At 40.1% G+C, this 19,030-nt stretch overlaps 1 long non-coding RNA gene across 2 annotated transcripts in view; it reads left to right on the plus strand.

The window, feature by feature from the left end:
* Positions 1-19,030, plus strand: part of LOC116152626 (uncharacterized) — a 256,324-nt gene that overhangs the window by 86,026 nt on the left and 151,268 nt on the right. For both annotated transcript variants that reach the window (XR_010382867.1, XR_010382868.1), the window contains exon 2: positions 879-1,164. This is a non-coding gene — a long non-coding RNA (uncharacterized LOC116152626). The remainder of the gene's footprint in view (positions 1-878; positions 1,165-19,030) is intronic.

The following is a 19,030-nucleotide window of genomic DNA, read 5'->3' on the forward strand; positions in this document are numbered from 1 at the left end:
GATGTGTAACAGGAGAATTGGAAATGATCAGGGTCAATTAGAGAGACCGTAGGCATCATTGGGAATGCGTATTACAGTGGATAAGGGTGAACTAGAGATAGGCGGCTTGGGTGAGAATCTGGATTTTGCCTCTTCCGGTTTTCTGATCTCATGCAAGAGATTTAAGCTTTCTATGCCTCAGTTTCCTCATCTGCAAAATGGGGTGATAGTAGTCCTAGTGCCTAGTTTGTAGCAAGAATTAAAGAAGGAGTATTGGTAAAGCTTTTAGATCAATGCCACCTATGTAAGTAACCTCTGAAGCCAAAGGACATGAACCAAAGAGCATTGAATCAAAAGGTATGTGAAGCTCTGAGATGGGAATGATGGGAACTGAAGAAGCCATACAATACGATGCCGAAATCCGAAGTAAAATGGAACATGTTTTGACACTTAACGACATTCTAGAAGATGGGCGGCAGCAAGATGTACACACGTGCCTGCAGAACATGTGGCGAGGAGGTGGGGGGTTGGGCAAGGGAGCTCAATCTCACAGCTTTCAATTAGGAGCCTGTGGGTGGGAGAGAAGACTGGAGTTCGCAGGGAAGGAACTGGCTGATATTATTATTATTTTTTTGATGTAGCATTCCAGAAAACATAATCAATGGCACCCGTCCAGTTCCCATTTAGTAACCAAAGAACTAACTGCAGCTGTTTTTTATGCCTGGTGGTGCCAGTTTGATAGTGTATAATCATATTTGCATAAAGATAAAAAGGAAGGTGTTATAGAACACAGTTAAGCCTATGGTTTCACCATGAATTAAAGGTAATTTCAGACTAATTAGGTATAATTTGTTAAGGAATTCTTCCCAGCAATGATGACTCTGATTTTGTAATTACAGGACAATGCTTACTGTGGCTTTCAAGGCAGAGGAAAGCACACCCGAGGGGGTCGTGTCCCACACGAGGCAGATCTGATGGTGCCACAAAAGACAGGTGTTTTGTCAGATTTCAGCCACACACTTTCACACCTGCAACGCATTAACTACAGCAGCAGTGTTAATGAAGACCAGGTGCCTGTTCTCCAGCTTAAATGAGGAACTGGCATGGCGTTTGTTGTTTGCAACCTGATGTCTACCTCCACGTCTCCGAACACTGGCCTTCTGGGTGATGGAGAGGCTGAGCTGGGTGAGTAGGCTTATGGGCAGCTTTGCCCTGGTCCTTTTTCTCTTTGGGAGGCTGGAGGTATCGAAACGTTAACCTTCACGTAATGACGGTTACGTCTTTACTAACCTGCTGAATCCACCCATTCTCACCCTGAAATGGTGGGAGAAACTCTTGTACCCCAGAGGCGTTCTCGGCTGTCTGTGCTGCCAGCCCCTTTTGTGCAGAGTTCAGCCTCTGAGAGTCCTGGAAAGAGCTGAGCTCCACAATCTACAAAATGGATTTCTGGAAAAGTGCTGTGTTATCAGCTGCTACCAGGGAAAGTTTGATTGTAGCTACTTGAGTCTTTTCAGACTTGAAGTTGTGCCATTCTATCCGGAAATGAGTAATGGAGGCCTTGAGCGAACGTTTTCATTTTAATAAAACACAAGGTTTTCATTGTGTGTGGCTCCGTCGTCGTAATGCTCTCTGTTATGAAATAAAAAAATCTTTCTTTCCCTCCCTTAGAAAAAAAACAAACAAACCTCAGGAGCAGAGCATTTCCCTCTTTTTTTCCTCCTTTCCTTTGTTTCACGACTTTCTGCTTCTGTTGTCTACTCCTTGCAGTTCCCAGCAGTTAAATGAAAAGTTAACATTGTCTCAAAAAAAACCCAACCCCTCCTCCTCAGAAACCAAAAGAAACTACACACTGGAATTGAAAGTGGGGAAGAGAATGGGCAGGGATAGCTTCTCAGGGGCAGGAAGATAATTATCAGACTCATTACCAGTGACTTCTGGCCGATGAGAGTTCCCTGACAAAACAACCTCTTTACCCTGGGAGATGGAAGAATGGACAAATAGCAAAATGTCCAATGCTGTGTTTAAACCCCCAGCCCTAACTGAGCTAGAAAAGAATGGAATCATAGCCTTTTAGAGCGGCAGATGTCAATCTTGGAGTGGGAAGTTCTCTCAATTCTGGGGTTCTTTAGCTCTTCAGTACCTGAAGTGAATCCATTGGCCCCCAGAGCCACCCATTCAGAAAGCAACTGTTGAAATGACCTTCTAAGAACACAGATCTGAATCGTTCTTTCCCAGTGATTTCTCAGTGCCTTTCAAAGTACAGTCAGAGTAAACTTGAGAGTTTTTAAGAGGCACCCCAGAGGTACCGGTGTGGTTGAGTGGGGAGGTATTTCCAGAAAGATAGGACTCTTTCTCCAACTTCTCCTACCCACAAAGAAAGCAATTTTCTTTCCCACTATGTTTACTTATAAAATTTTATCTTTTTGAGCAGTTTTAGGGTCACAGCAACATTGAAGGGAAGACACAGAGATTTCCCATACACTTTCTGCCCCCACAAATGCATAGCCTCCCCCCTTGTCAGCATCCCCTACCTGCATAGTATGTTTGTTACAACTGATGTCCCTGGATCGACACATCATAATCATCTGAAGTCCACAGTGTACATTATGGTTCCTTCTTGGTGGTGTGCATTCTGTGGATTTGGATAGATGATGACATGAACCCATCATTATAGTATAATGCAGAGACGTTTCTCCATCCTTAAAATCCTGTGCTCTGTTTATTTATCCTCACCTCCAACCCCTGGAAACCATTGATCTTTTTACTGTCTCTATAGTTTTGCATTTTCTAGAATGTCATTTATTTGGAATCATAACATACATCACTTTTCAGATTGGCTTCTTTCATTTTAATATGAACTTAAGTTTCCTCCATGTCTTTTCCTGAGTTGATAGCACATTTCTTTTTAACACTGATACTGTGTCGTCATGTTTTCTGGTTGTACCACAGCTTATCCGCTCACCCATGAAGGACATCTTGGTTTTTGGACATCCAGATTTTGACAGTTATGAATAAAGCTGCTATAAACATCCACGTCCAAGGTTTTGTGTGGACGTAAGTTTCAGCGCCTTTGGGGAAATACCAGGGAGCACAATTACTGAATCATATGGTAAAGGATGTTTAGTTTTGTAGTAAACTTCCCAGCTATCTTCCAGTCTTCTCTCTCCTCTTTTTCTCCTTTCTTTTATTTTACCATGTCGACCTGCCATTGGCTGCTCCCTGCAATTTCTAGCAATATGTGAAAAGTTAACATTGTCTCAAAACCCCCCTACCAAATTCATTGATAAGGAGAACAGATTGGTTGTCACAAGAGATGGGAGGGGGTAGGGGTGATGAAATGGCTGAAGATAGTTTAAAAAAAAAGTGTACCATTTTGCATTCTTACCAGCAGTGAGTGAGTATTCCACATTTTCCATAGCCTTTGGTATTGTCAGTCTATTTCCTTCTCATATTGCATTGCTAGGACTTTCAGTACAGTATTTTAAAGGCGTGATGAGAGAGGATATCCTTGCCTTGTTCTTTTCAATTTATTTTATTGATTTGGGGGGCCCATCAAAGATTTAATATGGAAGAGTGGTGGAAGCTGCTAAGAAATAGTTTGGAAACCCTATCTTGGTTCCCTTGGGCTTCTACTAAGTTCTCAGGTCATTAGGCGAATACAGATGTTCCTTGTGGACACTGTTTGCCATGTGTGCAGATTCTGTTAAAGGCCACCTCTGGGCAAAGGTGTTGTGGCCTTCCCACATGGCAAGAAATCAAGTCATGGTTTTGATGTTTTTGGCAAACCTGATCTAAAGCAAATGAATCTCTTTTCAGTTAGTGTTACTGGCAGTTTAGATGACAGGTACTCACCATAGAGCTCAATTTCGAATTCATTACAACAGAACTCTCAAATTGATGTTGTAGAGATTGTCTCAGACCTTGCTAATCAATGTGAGGTCTATGGATTGGTAGCAGTGATCTAATTTGGGAGCTTGTTAGAAATGCCGCGTCTCGGGCCCCAACTCTGACTTCTTGAATCAGGATCTGCGTTTTTAACAAGTTTTTCTGTTGAGTCAATTCTTGAACTCATTTACTCATTAAATTTTGACCAGCCCTGGTCCAGGAGACACTGTGACCATGTATTCCTGTAGATCAGAAATGTTAACTTTGGAAACCTTTTGATCTACAAATCTGCCTCAAGTATACAAACGTCCTACAGTTGAAGGCAAAACTGAATCTGTGTGAGGGCATATGTGCCTGTGTTTGCAACCGTAAGTCCACTTTTTTGTGAAGAGATGTCATAATTTTTCAACTTTTGAAAATACTGCAAACTATTTGCAAACAAATAATTAACTTCTTCAGAATGGTAAGTACAACTCCTATGCTGGATCAGAACTCCAGACTTAGGAATGCTGTCAAAAGACTATAACTCAGTTTTCTCTGCTGCTACTCAGATAAAATGAAGTCATCTTTGGATCTTTTGCAAATGCCTGTTCAAGTTTGCCCAAGTGTGGTCCAGTATCACTTACTAGAGTTTTAGGACACTAGAATGAGTTCGTGATGAAATACAATACTCCTTTTTAATCAGACAATAAATGCCGTACAAATCACTATCCCACCCCTGTTCCTCCTTTTTATTTATTTATTTTTAATGTCGCCAGTTGGGAGGAAGCTCGGAAATAAATAGGGCACATATGTAACACAACTCTGTGAAGGCAGAAATCCTGGGACAGATCTGTGAACTAGTTCATGAATACTGCGCAGAGGCGGTAACAGCTGAACTGCAGTTGAAGGATAAGAAGGATCATCAGGAATGAGGAAGTGAAAGGAGGGTGCGAACCCAGAGGACTGAAAACTCATCTGCAAACTGAATGGGCTTCTCTGAGTCTTTCTTGCTCCTCTGTGCTCCATATCAAGTAGAGTGCTTGGTAAATAGCATTTTGTCAAACAATTGAACAAATACCTACTGAGTGCCAAAGGTTCTAATGTGAAGTTACCATTAAGAAAAGACAAGTCTTAAGGCAGCTTGTCTGGGTTCCAGTGCCAGCTCCACCATTCAAAGCTGTAGGACCTTTGGCAGATTTCTCATTCTCTATGCCTCAGTGTTTTCCAAATATAAAATAGGGATAATAATGACACCTAACCTATAGGGCTGTGATGAGAGTTACTTTAGTTAATACAAGTAAGCTCTTAAAATGGTACCTAGTACTTAGCACTCAAAAACTAGTGACTGTAACTATGTACTGGACACTTCTCTAGGCTCTGGGAAAATGAGGACAAGACAAACACCATCCCAGCCTTAATGAGTCCTTTATCAGTAGAAAACAGGCATTCAGTAATTAATTTTACCATTAGTTACTTTGAATTGGGATATGTGCTATGAATGGAGAAGTACAAGGTGGCTTTAGGAGGACCTGACCAGGATTGGAGTGTCAAGAAGGCTTACTGCCTGCAGTGAGTTTGGATGAAGGGTAGTACTGAAGTGGGGAGAGATCCAGGCCCAGTGGGGCAGTCTGGCCTGGGACCAGCATACAGATCCAGTCAAGGGAGTGTTGCGCCTAGGGGTGAGATACCACTGATGAGGTGGACGGGGCCTGGATCATCTGGTGCCTTGTGAAGGGTTTTGACCTTGAAGAACTATGAAGAGTCTGAAAAGGGTTTTAATCAAGAGTATGAGATGAATGTGTTTTCATTTTTGATGTATCCTTCCACAGGCATGTGGAAAATGTGTCAAAAGTGAAACGAGTGAATATTGAGAGACTTGTTAGGAAGTATTTACAGTTGGACATGAAAGAATTGATTGTAACTTTGTAGACTGTTGGCAGGCAAATAGAAAGAAGTGGATGAATTGGAGAGATACTTAGGGAAAAATTCAGGAGGGCTTGGTTGATGGATTTCACATTGAATTGTGTTGTGCTTTTCCTTTTTATCTTCCTTTAAGATAATAGAAATTCAAATGGGACTTTATTTCTAGATTTTCCTTTCAGTCTACAAACATTGACCCATCTACTTTCACAGTCTTTCCCCTGCCTTCTATGCGACGCAGTAGGTACTTAAAAAGAGCCCTACACAATACATATTGTACATACCCTTCCCTGATAAGACTATTCCAACTTATTTCAGAAGGAATTTCACTTATGCTTATAAGACAAAGGTTCTGTTTTTCTCTGTTGATAGTTTTACAAAGCTTTTGAAGTCCTTTGAGGTGTCTGGGGTGGGGCTGGAAAAGTTCTTACATTTGCTTTCCTTAGAAGGAGTACAACATGCAGTATCTTCTGATGGCTGCGATACCCAAACTTCCTGGTCCCACACCCGCACCTTAAACTCTTAAGTAGATGGTGATGGAGAATAACTAACTGCAGGTGTGAAATCTTTGCTCTTGTTTTCCCTCAGGGATGCAAGCAGAAAAGAGCCCAGGTACCCAGAATCCATAGGCTTTTGCTGTCCACGAAGACTTTGGCAAATTTAATCTTAAATTCAGGCCTTCATCTTCTTTATCGCACTCTGGGGGAGGATGACATGATAACCATTGTTATTTCACTCCCCACATAGAAAGACTGTAGTTAAAGTTACAAGAGAGGCTCAAACTTGTCAAGTAGGTTGTAATATTAAGAGTAATAAGATGGTCATCATAAGTGATTGGTAGAGAGGAGACCACTTGACCACTCACTAGGTGCCTGCAACTACCTTCTGAGTATTACTGTCCCCAGTTGCCTAAGAAACCAAGGCAATGTATTGTTTGTATTGGCTCTGATCCCAAAGCAGCACCCACCCCTTGACTTTGTAGGGTTCTTCTGGCTCGGTTCCACTCTGTCCCCCAGAACCCCATGCCTCTTGTGTTTCTGTGCAAAACCATCTGTCCTTAAATACTGTCTTCCTCTACTCTTTCTCCTCCAGGCTATTTTCTTTTGCTCTATATCCTGTACCCTTCAGCCCTTTTCCTTAAGGTGATGGCTAAGGAATCAGAGAAAGGAATGCAGCATTGGGTATGAATGGCTCTCTTCTTTTGCCTAGAGATTGTCTGGAAATATGGCAAAGGAACCCCAGGTGTGCCAGTCGCAGGCAGACAGCCCAGCACCTTGGAAAGCACAAGAGGGCTACAGTGTTTTTCCGACCCCATTAAATGTGGCCCTGTAAATGGCGTCAAATAATCAATATGCAAGTTTACTCATAGCTCAACCATCTATTTTGTTTCTTCATTTTCCTTAAGTAAATAAGGTGTGGGCCTAGGCTCCTGGCCCTCTCCCAGACTGGGTCTGTGCACCCCTGAAGCCTGAGCTGAATTCTGCCATCTCTCTAGCAACACTTAATTGTTTTAAATTACCCCTCCGCTGAAGCTGAACCGTCCCTCACCCGGTCATAGCACAGAACATGGCTCATAAGTTTTACGAGCCACCTCGTGTATCCCGTCCATGTGCACAGCCACCTTTCCCGACCGGGAGCAATCCATCAGACAGATCCCCCTGCCCCTATAGGGTCTGACTGCTCAGAGCCCAGATGGGCTCTTCTTGGTATCAGTGTGTCAACTGCCGTTGTATTGGGAAGCTGGGCCCTGGGCTGGAGACTTAACATTTAAAATCTCAAGATGGGAATTGTGAATTGAACTTTGAAATGGTCTTCCTTTTTTTTTTTTTTTTTTTTTTCCACCTACGAAGGTCATGAGACGTGACAAAACTGAAGGTGTTTGGGATTTCCAAAGTCCAGTTCTTCCTCTGCTATTCTTTGAGTTCTTACTCTAAATTTTCTAATGAGATCCCCGGCCTCCCTTGAACTCCATAAATACTTAAAGAATAAATGAAAAGCGCAGTATTGATGGGCAGTTTGCATAGAGAGGGTCCTTATGTACAAGTGGGTTTGGCAGAAACCTATAAGATCCAAAACGTACTTCCCACTGACCCTGCTCAGCATCTGAAATCCCTCCCTCCCTCCCTTCATCTTTAAAGCTTGGAGAAGAGAGGTAGAGGGTTACCAGTTAAGGAACTAAATGGCTTTATTCTGATAATTTTATCTTTTCTACTTTTCTCCTCTGGACCGACAATGAAGGTGTCTAGGAATATGCAGCTTTTATCTGTGAAGAATACTCAGTTAACACTCAGCTGATGGTTATACCTCATCTCAAATTGATTAGATGGGCTGGTTGACTCAAGTAGACCCAGATAAGAATAGTGCTTTCTAAAGTCCAGTATCATAGATGTTAAGATGGCTTTTGGAGGTCGTTGAATGAATGCTTTTTTATTGTTCTAATCTTGTATTTACTTTAATATTCTCTTCTTCTGTTATTGGCAAATGATACTGGTTTCCAGTTAGTAGTGATGAAAAGTTTCTGTTCAAAATGCATGGATTTAAGTTAAAAAATGAGTTAGTAAAAGAAAAATATTTAAATAAGGGCATCGGTGATAACTGATCCAAAGTCATGAAGGATGAGACATAAATGCTGGCATTTCCGGACACATTGGGATGGAAGATGGGGCTAATAATCGCGAAAAAGAGGGTGCCGTGGGGAGCTGTAGGTGGCAGGGCACCCAGTGGAGGGTGCTGGGGTGGGAATGAAGGCAGAACAAGGGCGTCTAATGAGTGCACAGGAGATGGAGCTCTGCAGGTCTGCTCTCTGGTGGAATAGCACTGGTTTCACAGGGTGCTGAATCCTGGTGAGGCAGGCTGGGTGTGATGAGAGAAAGCCCCAGCTCCTCCAGAACATGTTTGCACCCGCCCTGGCACCGCAGGGCCCAGGATTTCTTCAGCTGCCTGTTTGCCTCCCTACTCCTCCCCCTTGAGTTCCCCTTCCTCATTTCCACCAGAGGTAGAGATTCATCAAGGCTTTGAAAACTTAAGATAAGATAATTCTGACACCAAAATTGCTCTTTGCTCAGCAGTGAAAGTCCTATTCCCTGGCTGTCAGGCCTAGTCTAACTTGCTCCCTTTGTCCTCACAAATGCCACTGGGAGAGGAAGGGGGCTTGGTAGAAGAATGGATTTGGTTTTGGCAGCAGTATCCAAAAGCCATGGTTCACCCTGCCTGTACACTCGGTGGGAGGGTCTTCTTGTCTCTGAGTCCACATGCATCTGGGGGAGTGAGTGGGTGAGGGTGTGGGTAGCGGGGTGAGTATGTGTTTGTGTAAAGGGTGAAAGAGAATCTTTGCTGGAATAAAGAAAGGAATGCAAGAGGGATCAGCTAGGCAGCCAACCCGAGGGAGTAGGGGGAAGGGAAGACTGCTGCAACTCCCCTTCCAAGTCAGTAAATGCAGATTGCAGCAGGAGGCTGACCTCTCACTGTAACCGATGTCAGCTGCAAGTTGTAACCTCATGCCATTAATTATAACCCAGCATACCTCTGGCGGGCTCTCCTATTGGCCTTGGTTTCCCTCTTCCTCCCTCCCCACCCTACTTCCCTCTGCATCCCCACCCCACTGAAAGTCTCAGGTTGCAGGCTGCGCTCAGAGATGAAATGCTTTTAAAAATAATGGGTCTTATAAAGCCAAAGTCCATTCTATACATTGGAGATTTTTACAAAAGGGATTTTCTTGTGTTGGAGGCGGAGATGATGAGAAGGCCCATTTCCCTCCCTCATCCCTCCCCCAAATTTAGCAAGAACTTGGATGGACTGGCTCTATAACAAAAAACTAAAACATTTGTCAACTGAGGCTGGAGTGTAATAAAACATCCCTCATTTTCCCCAGAAAAAGTTTGCAAGCCTTCTGTTGCATGATTGGGAACCTGGAAAAGAATAATTTAGAAGTAGATCTAAATAAATAGAATCCAGGGAGTCCATGCACAGATGAGGAAAGAAACTTGAATTAATAGGTCTGAGAAGAATTTTAAAATTCTAGACCCTTCTTTCTGTTTGATTTTTTTTTTTTTTGGTGAGTTTATTAGGATATCAGTATTCACTTTGTGTGAGAATCTTCATTTTTTAGCTCAATAGAAAGGATGAACGAAGACAGACATTCCATACAGATTGTCCTGGCTACTTGGGCAGGTGACATGTGCAGTCCAACAGGTCCCTTTGCTTAGACAAGCCTTCCACTTGGTATAATATCCTGCTTTCCCAATCCTGAAGCTCTTAATAATTCTAAATAAAAGGTTCCACGTTTTCATTGTGTAAATTACATAGCTATTCCTAAAGAGGACTATTGGGAAATAAAGAATATAAATGTTAGGTGGAGGTCATATGAAACTTTGACTAGGTTGATATCTCTTGGGCCAATATGATTTCTGGAAATAGTTGTAATTTCAAATACAATAGATGCTGAGGCTTGTCTTCTCCTAAAACCTAAAGTTGCACAGTTAACGCAGCCCATTTTGGTACTCTGAATAATTAACTTAGCCATAGGGCACCAGATTTTCTGTGGTTTGCTTTGTTTACTTGGTCCCTAGCCTTATACTCCTTTTCTATTTTAGTTCATCAGTTCATTCATTACATAAACATGGACTGTGATGTTGATGCCGTTTTTAAATTGCCATGGAAATAGCAAAGATTGAAACATAGCCGTACCCTTAAGAGGGTTTCTCTCTAGGGAGCCTGAAACATTAAAAAACAAAACAAAACAAAACAAAAAACCCCAAAACCACAAGACAACAACAAAACACTTAATAGCTTGAAAGAATAAATGCATTAATTGATATACAATAGTGTTCTAGGAGAGCAGAAGAAAGAAAAATAATTCTGACTGGGAGGGTGAGGGAAGACAATGAAGATGGAATGACCTGTCTAATTTCAACTTACAGGGAAGAGACCAAAGGATAGTCTGGGAGCACAGAATGACTTAAAGATGTGGAGATGGGAGAACAGTTGGCATGTTCAAGCAATAGTGGCTAGAGCTAAGTGACTGTTGGAGATGCAGACAGGAGGGAGGAGCCCCTGGACAAAGGCTGAAGCCAGTTGTGGGGTGGGCGGTTTGTTTATTGGTGAGTGCTGATAAAACCAGGACCAGCGGAGTAGGAGAGATGCTCATATAGGTCAGCTGGCTTCATACAGAGAAAAAAATATACGATTGAAACTGTAACTCTAGCTTTATCTAGTAATTGACATTATGAGCCAAGAGATAGCAAGCAGAGAAAGTGGAAGTCCCCATGCAGAGTTATAGCGCATTTCCCAAGAGTGGGGATCAGTTCTCAGTGGTCTTCCTGGGAGGAGAAGGAAGAAGAGCCTCATGGTTCTCTGGTAGTCTTAACATTGACTTCAATATAGGACTTTCCACTGGTGAACAGAGCTTGAGAAATGTCTTAAACATGGCCACTGATCAGGTTTTTTTCTGTATCCTGGAAGTAATGTTCCACCTTCCATTTGGTCATTATAGGAATCCGTTAAAAAGAACATAATACTTGTATTTGGAAAAGTAACAATGTACAAACTGTATATACAGTACACTTATTTTGTCCATAAAAACAGAAGGATGGAGAAATGGATGCTAGTATGCTAGTATGAAACATCCCAACATTTTAGCAGGGATATTATCTTTGAAATTTGTAGGGAAAAAAAATACATTTCTGCTGTGGCTAGATTAAGATTCCACCCCCCACCCCCTTTGGACGTGTGTCGCATTCCCATCTTCAAGATGAATTACTGTTTCAGTAGGTATTTTCAAGATGCTACAGCATCTCTATCCTGAATCAGTGCCATGTGGTGTGGGTGGATATGTTTATTAGGAAGATCAGGTTCAATGCTGAGTAATCTGATGTTGCTCAACTGCTGTAGGAATGTGCCTAGAATTGCACCTTGCTTTTTCATTTTGGATGCTATTTGCTCAACTTTTAGTTTCATGAAAATAATTCAGTAATTCACAGGGTACCCTTTGACAGTGGGATTTCAAGTTGTAAAAAGCTCATTTCAAATTTTGGATGCAGAATATACTATTGCTCCAGGATTACTTAGAAAAGAATTTAAAGAGTTCTGGTTTTCGTATGAAACATATTCAGGGAGATGTATTACTTTTCCATGCTATGAACTCAAGTAAGAAGTGAGATGCAATATCAGCGATGACGTGGCTGCTCATTTGGGGATGTCCAGATCTACCGACGTTTGGGGATGTCCAGATCTACCGACGCGGATAATTTCCTGTGTTGTGTCTTGGCCAAAAAGCTATTGAGAGAATATGATTTCAAGAATGTAATATCTTCTGTGAGAATGTCACCTATTGACAACATATTCAGCATGCTTTAATACTGATTTGAATTTAATCCAGGTTCACATACTAAGATCTTGATACTTTTAATTGTATTACCTTAGTAAGTTTTTAGTTCATTGGTTATGTTGGTAAATGTATATAATGGACTGAGCCATGTGATATTATGGGTAGTTAAACTTTTAAAAATGTCTTTGTAGCTTATTTTGGCAAATAGTTGTGAATTGTTTATATTCTGCCCTATTTGCTTTGCCATCTTCTATATATATTAATATACATTCATGTTTGCTGAATTATTTAAGAGTAAGTTGGGGACATTTTGCCCTCTTAGCTCTAAATAGTGTAGTTTTTATTTCTTAGGAACAAGAACATTCTCTTATAAAACTATAGCACCATTATGAAATCAGAAATTTAACATTGATACAATGCTATTTTTTAATTCACAGTCCAAATTCATATGTCATCAGTTGTCTGAATAATATCTTTTACAACACATTTTTCCTGGCTTGGGATCCAATCCAGAGTCATACTCTATTTATATCTCTGTAGTCTCCTTTAATTTGGAGTGGTTATTTAGCCTTTCTTTGTCTTTCTTGACCTTGTCATTTTTAAAGAGTTCAGGCCAGTTGTTGTGTAGAATGACCCTCAACTGGGGAGTGTCTGATGTTTCCTTAAGATTAGATTCAGGTCACGCTTTTTGTAAAAAATACCACAGGAGCGATGTTTTGTCCTTCTCAGTGTGTCCTATCAGTTGGCAGGTAATGCCAGTTTGTCCCAGTGTCAGTGATGCTGGCTTTCATCAGTGATGGAGGTGGTGTCTACAAAGTTTCTCTAAAGTTACCCCTTGACCCTTTAAAATTAATAAGGAATTTGTGGAGAGAGACTTTAAGTCTGTGTAAATGGCTTGGTTCTCATCATACTATATCCATTCATTGGTGATTTTCTGACCCTGTCATTCTGCAATCCTTTATTGGTTGACACTGTACTGTAAGGAAGAGGGTTTTTCTTTTCCATGTATTTATTCATTACTTCATTTATATAAGCTTGGTATTAGATAAGTTTTAATCTTTACAATGACTATTTTATGTGGCTCAACATATTTACTGCTCTGCTTTTAAGATTAGAGGCATATATCTATGCATGTATCTTCCTATCCAGTTATATTTTCAGTGATTATATATTTATTAAATGTATATATTCTTCATTGATAAGCTTAAAATTATTGCACTTTCTGCCTCACCTGGTGGTCAGTCTCAGTCAACAATCTGGTTTATTGAACCCAAATCTCTCCCCATTCTCTTTACCTGCCATACCCATTACACTCAGCCTGTTTGTAACAAGGTGGGCCCTCAGTTTAGTCTATGTTTTGGACAGTGTGAGTTGTGGATCTGTAAATATGAACAGTATCTCTACTGCTCATTCAAATATTTTGTTTCCATAGTCTGTGGGGTTTTTTTGTGTGTGTGTGTTTTTTTTGTTTTTTGTTTTTTTTACTTTCCTTACAATTTTTATTTTGCTGTTCAAGGGGCCACTGATTCTTTGGATTTAGCATCAGTCTGCTTTCCTTATATAATGATTTCAAGGGAGGGAAGGCCAGACACGGAGGAGTTAATGCCAGAAGATCAGCTGGGGATCATTTTAAATATCAGCTAGTTTAGAATAAAGATGAATGTGGTGAGTTCTTTTTGAGAGGTGCTTGTAATAAAAAGTGCTTTGACTTTTTTTTTTTGGCATTTAAAAACTTTAATGCACTATAACTTCCTGTCAAAATTTCTGGGGAAAAAAATCAAATAAACGTGCAAATCAACAACGCATTAGCATCCTTAATGGTACCTATGCTCCTTCCCTCTCTGTGGCTAGCCTGGTTCTAATGACACATTATGTGCTTAGAAGACTCTGGTGACCCATGAGAGGCCTTTACCATACCCACCACCTGAGTCAAAAAAACTCCAACCCTCTCAGGAGGCCTTCGCCTCTGGAGAGCCTCTTGCTGTAATGTTGGAGACACATAGAATTATTCTTTTCGACACAGAAGGACACATTGAGGATGTTTGGACTTTAGTCACCCACTGAGAGACCTTAATAAGATTTCTGCAGCCATGAAGCTCGCAGGTTTTAAGTTGCTTTAGTCTTCTGGACTCAGGATGGCTTTCTTAGAAGTCTGTTCTATTTTTAAAACTTAGTTGATAACCAAGATTTTAGGAAAGATAGAAATAATTTGAACTCATGTAGTAATAAATGCAAAAAACAAACTCCTTCAGTTTCCTTGCATTTGTATGGTAGATCTCATTTTTTTGTTATAGCATTGGAAAAAATAGTGTTATGCATAATTGTTCAGAAGAAGTGTCATCAAACTGAATGAATTTGTTTTAAATTCCACATACCTTTTGTTTTCATGTTTACAAACTAAGTTATTTAAAATTTTAGAAGTACATAAAGCACTTTTTGAAGATCCTGCATGTGGCCTTTTAAAAAGGTTTTTTCAGAGTTAACATCTTGTTGATAGTGGGGTTTATATATTTAAAGTAAGAAAACAAAATCAAGGCCGTTGGGCGTGCTTTAGCTACCAGGTAAGCCAGTTTCATGATTTCTTAGCTAACACATCTTTGAATGGTGGAATGTGAATCATGATTCACCACTGTATCACTTTTCTGTGTAAAGGTGTCCAAGATGGTCTAGCCAGAAAAGGTTGACAGACAAGGGAGCCTGTGGTGGTGAATATCTTGAGTGGGAGAATGAAACCAAAGGGGAGTCAGGGAATCTGGAGAGGCAAGAGGAGGAGGAGTCAGGGTGCCTTGATGAACGGCAGGAGATGTTCCCAATTCTGCTTGTGGGAACCTTTCCCTAAAATGAAATGCTTTGCAACTCTTTTATAATTTCCAGTGGTTTGCTAGCTCCTTTTAAAGAGACTGGCCCAAACCAGACACTCCAGGACCTCCAAGCCTCGGTTTCCACAACTATAAAATAAAGAATCTATTCACAGAGTTATTGTCAAGACTATGTATCCTGGCACCTATTAGGCACTCAAACATCCCTTTCAGCCCCCTGTTGTAAGTCAGTGATCTCCAATAGTTTTCTAACTCTCTGCATTTCCTGACGTGGCTGATATCTTAACCCTACAGACAGACACATGTTTGGGTTTGTTTGTTGGTCCACTTGTTACTTGTCCTGGCCAAGGTGGTTTGCATGGGGAGCAGTAGCTTGTGTCCAGGGAAGGAGCTGGGAAGGGACAGCAGTGGCGGAAGACGGGGCCCTGGATGAACAGCTTAAGAGATTGGTAGTGGTTTGGCAGCAACCCCACAAATGAGAAAAACCCTATTGTTCGAAAGGTCCTTAGAGAATTGAAAAAATTCTTTGTAAGCTTGTTTTCAACAGTAGAATGGGAAGAAAGGACAGTACAAAGGTAGTGTGTTGTATGGCAGAGGAAAAGTCTTGGAACTGCTGGAGTGGGGGGTTACTGGAGGCAGTAAACTAGAGAATAGAATCAAGGGACAGAAACAGAAGGAATAGATCAATCAATTGATCTGTCTACCTGTCTATCTGTCTTTCTGTCTATCTGTCTCTCAGTTTAACTGCTCAAGCTGGTTCTTGTTCAGTAACAGCAGATATTTTAGCATTGAGACACTTTATTTAAATGTCCACATTTTCTAAATAGTCGACTTCTATGTAAGGTGAAAGACTTCAGTCCCAACATGACAAATGGAGCCAGAGCTCATTTATCAGCCTTTTTTATGTTAGCCTTTTCTATGGCATGAAAATGTATTCACACACAAAATTTTTTTTGCATCTGATTTTTGCCAGATTTTCTATGAAATTAAAATTTAAAAGAATTTGCCAATGATGAAAAAAATACTGTCCAACTTGGAAGACTATGTGAGTTATTTTTAAAAAAATAAAGTGAGATGTACAGAGAAAAGACTAAATCTGTCTTGGAATCTGAAAGAATTTGATCCTTGTGCTGTTGCTAATTAGCTGTGAAATTGTGAGTGTTCTCTTCTTCTGTAAAATAAAAGTGATGACGACAATGTTGAAGCAAGCCTTTTGGACTTGATAGTGGAAGATGCCGTGCTTTGCTCCAGCTCAGGGCGAATCTTCAGATAAATGTGGTGATGATACTAATATTGGGGGTAAGCCGGATGGAGTCCTCCGCTGTCTTTGATGTTACCTGATCATTTTGGACATGCTATTTTTTTAAGTGATTGGAGTAAAACCGTTATTCTCTTAGGTAGTCTTTATTTTCCTTTTCCTGTGAATTTATAACTGTAATAGACATTATCAAACATCTGAAAAATACATGGTGCAGAGTTTAGAGGTCTCACACACAGTCACAAAGTCAAACCCTCATGTGTTTACTCATACCCTTTCTCCGTACTCTGCTTTAGTGCCTTAGGGAAATAGGGAAATTTCATAGAATGGCTGCTTTGGCTTGTGTCCTAATTTATAACTTCTTTAAGGGTAAGATTTTAAAGAATATGCTTTGTTTTGATTGCATATTTACAATAAGTGTTACTAAATGTAAAAATCACAATGCTAGACATGAAAGGTTTCATTATGTCTTCCTTTCCAATTGACTTTAAAACAAAGGGGATAAAATATCAGCATTGAGAAACAATCTGCAAAAAGTCTGTTTTGAGATTATCATTTATAGATACATACCTGAGATACATCATGTCATTTCTTCTCTGCTGCATTTATACTACATTTTAGAACTATTTACTTTGTGTTAAATATATTAACATTATGATTTCGAAATGATAGCTGAATGAAGCAACCACATTCTTCTTTTGCTTTTGAACATGATTTTTATTCTTGCAATATTAATCTTTCTTCCTTCTACACAATTACTTAACTTATGTTGTGTAATGTGGCATGAACTAGCTAGGAGATTGAAAGACTTTGGCTTTGTTTGGACTCTGCTCTCTTTCTTTAAGCAAATCATTTAAACTCTGTCAGCTCTCTTATCTGCAACATGGTGTGATGGAATAAGATGATATGTATGGTTCCTTCTCCTCTGACATCCTGTGATTTTATTAGTCTTTGGCTATGGACAAATTGATCAGAGTTGCATCCTCAGGAAGGCAATTTAATCAGTATGAGAGGCAATCTGGGTAATTTATCTCCATATTGCCTTTATTCTTAATAGCGTGGTAGAAATTCTTTTTCTTTTTGATTTAGCTGGATAATTGCTTGAATTCTATCCAGGACCACTTTGCAGCAGAATTTAAAATTTCAATTTCCTCATTATCTCATTGTCATTCTTCTCCATTCACACTAATAGTGGTCTGAAGTCCTTTTTCTTTTTGAATCTAACAGTGTCCTGAGTCCACGGACTCCTATGGAATTGGCAACTACCTCAACAGTGAATGTGCTGATTCCATTGGGAGTCTTGGTTTGGTTCTGGTGGGTGTTTTCATTGCATATTAAATGTGTGCACTATCTGAGTCCATTCATGGGACTCAACGTGGGAGATTCTATGACTGCTTTTAAACCAGCTGTTTCTTTTCCTTCATCTCTTTAAAACCATGGGGGAATTGCTTGGAACATCAAATTTATTTCCCGGCAATTCCTGGCATGGGGCAACATTGAAATAGAGCATGCATTCAGCTTTCCCAGATGAGAGAAATAAAAATGAATAATAAGAAAACTTTGATACTGCTGTGAATAATTTTTTATTGTACTAAAATATACATAACACAAAATTTACCACTGTAACCATTTAAGTGTGCAGTTCTGTGGCATTAGGTATATTCACATTGTTGTACAACCATCACATCCACCTCCTGGAGTTCTTCATCTTCCCTAACTAAGCTTTGTACTCATTAAACAATAACTTCCCATCCCTCCCTTCTCCCAACCCCTGGAAACCACCCTTCTGTTTTCTGTCTCTATGAATTTGACTACTCCAGGGACCTCACAGGTAGAATCATACAGTATTTGCCCTTTGTTGACTGGCTTATTTCACATAATGTAATGTCTTCAGAGTTCATCCATGTTTCAGCATGTGTCAGAATGTTTTTTTTTTTTAAGTCTGAGTAATATTCTGCTGTATGGTTGTACCACATTTTGTTTATCCATTTATTTGTTCATGGACATTTGGGTTATTTCTCTCTCTTGGCTATTGTGAATAATGCTGTGATGAACATTGGTGAACAAATATCTGTTTGAGTCCCTGCTCTCACGTCTTTTGGGTCTATACCCAGAAACACAACTGCTGGATCATATGGTTATTCTATGATTTAAATTTTTGAGGAACTGCTCTCCATGAAGGTCACACCATTTTACATTGTCACCAGCAACACACAAAATTGTTTATTTTTTTGCTGTTCTTTCTTCCATTCCCCTCCCTTGTCGCTCATCTTCTTCCTCCCTACCCGTTCTCTCTCTGTCAAAGCTTACTAATTACTTACCACTGACTTTAGGAAAGAAATTGTGTTACTTTTTAGCAGAACTCAGTAATCAATTTCTGAAGATGGTCAGGAAGGTAAGGTGAACCCCAGATTTTGAGAAGACAGTGGAATCAGTCTACACCCACTACTATTTTTATGTACCCAGGCTCTTAGCTAGATCTGAGACCGCACCAGTAGACCTCAGACACAGAAGAACAGTTCGAAAGGAGCTTTATTAAGGCTGTAAGATAGTTTGTTTTACAACCTGGGTCTTTAAGTGATAGTTATGTCCTAAAAGTCTTTTAAAATCAGGTAACAATGAATTTGGGGATATCAATTTATATATACTATTTCTTCTCTCAACAAATGATGGCACTTATTTCACATAAAGTATATAAGAAAAGCAAGCTCTCTGAAAGTAGGGGCTCAAGGAAGGGTTCATGATCACCAACTTCTAAAAAAAAAATCCATTCCATATCCTCAAAATCTTAAATGATCTCAGGATGCTGGACTTAGAGAAGACTCTGGAGACATCTAATTGAACTCATTCATTGAAAATATG

This window comes from Camelus dromedarius, chromosome 10 (assembly GCF_036321535.1).
Source record: "Camelus dromedarius isolate mCamDro1 chromosome 10, mCamDro1.pat, whole genome shotgun sequence".
Taxonomy (NCBI): Eukaryota; Metazoa; Chordata; class Mammalia; order Artiodactyla; family Camelidae; genus Camelus; species Camelus dromedarius.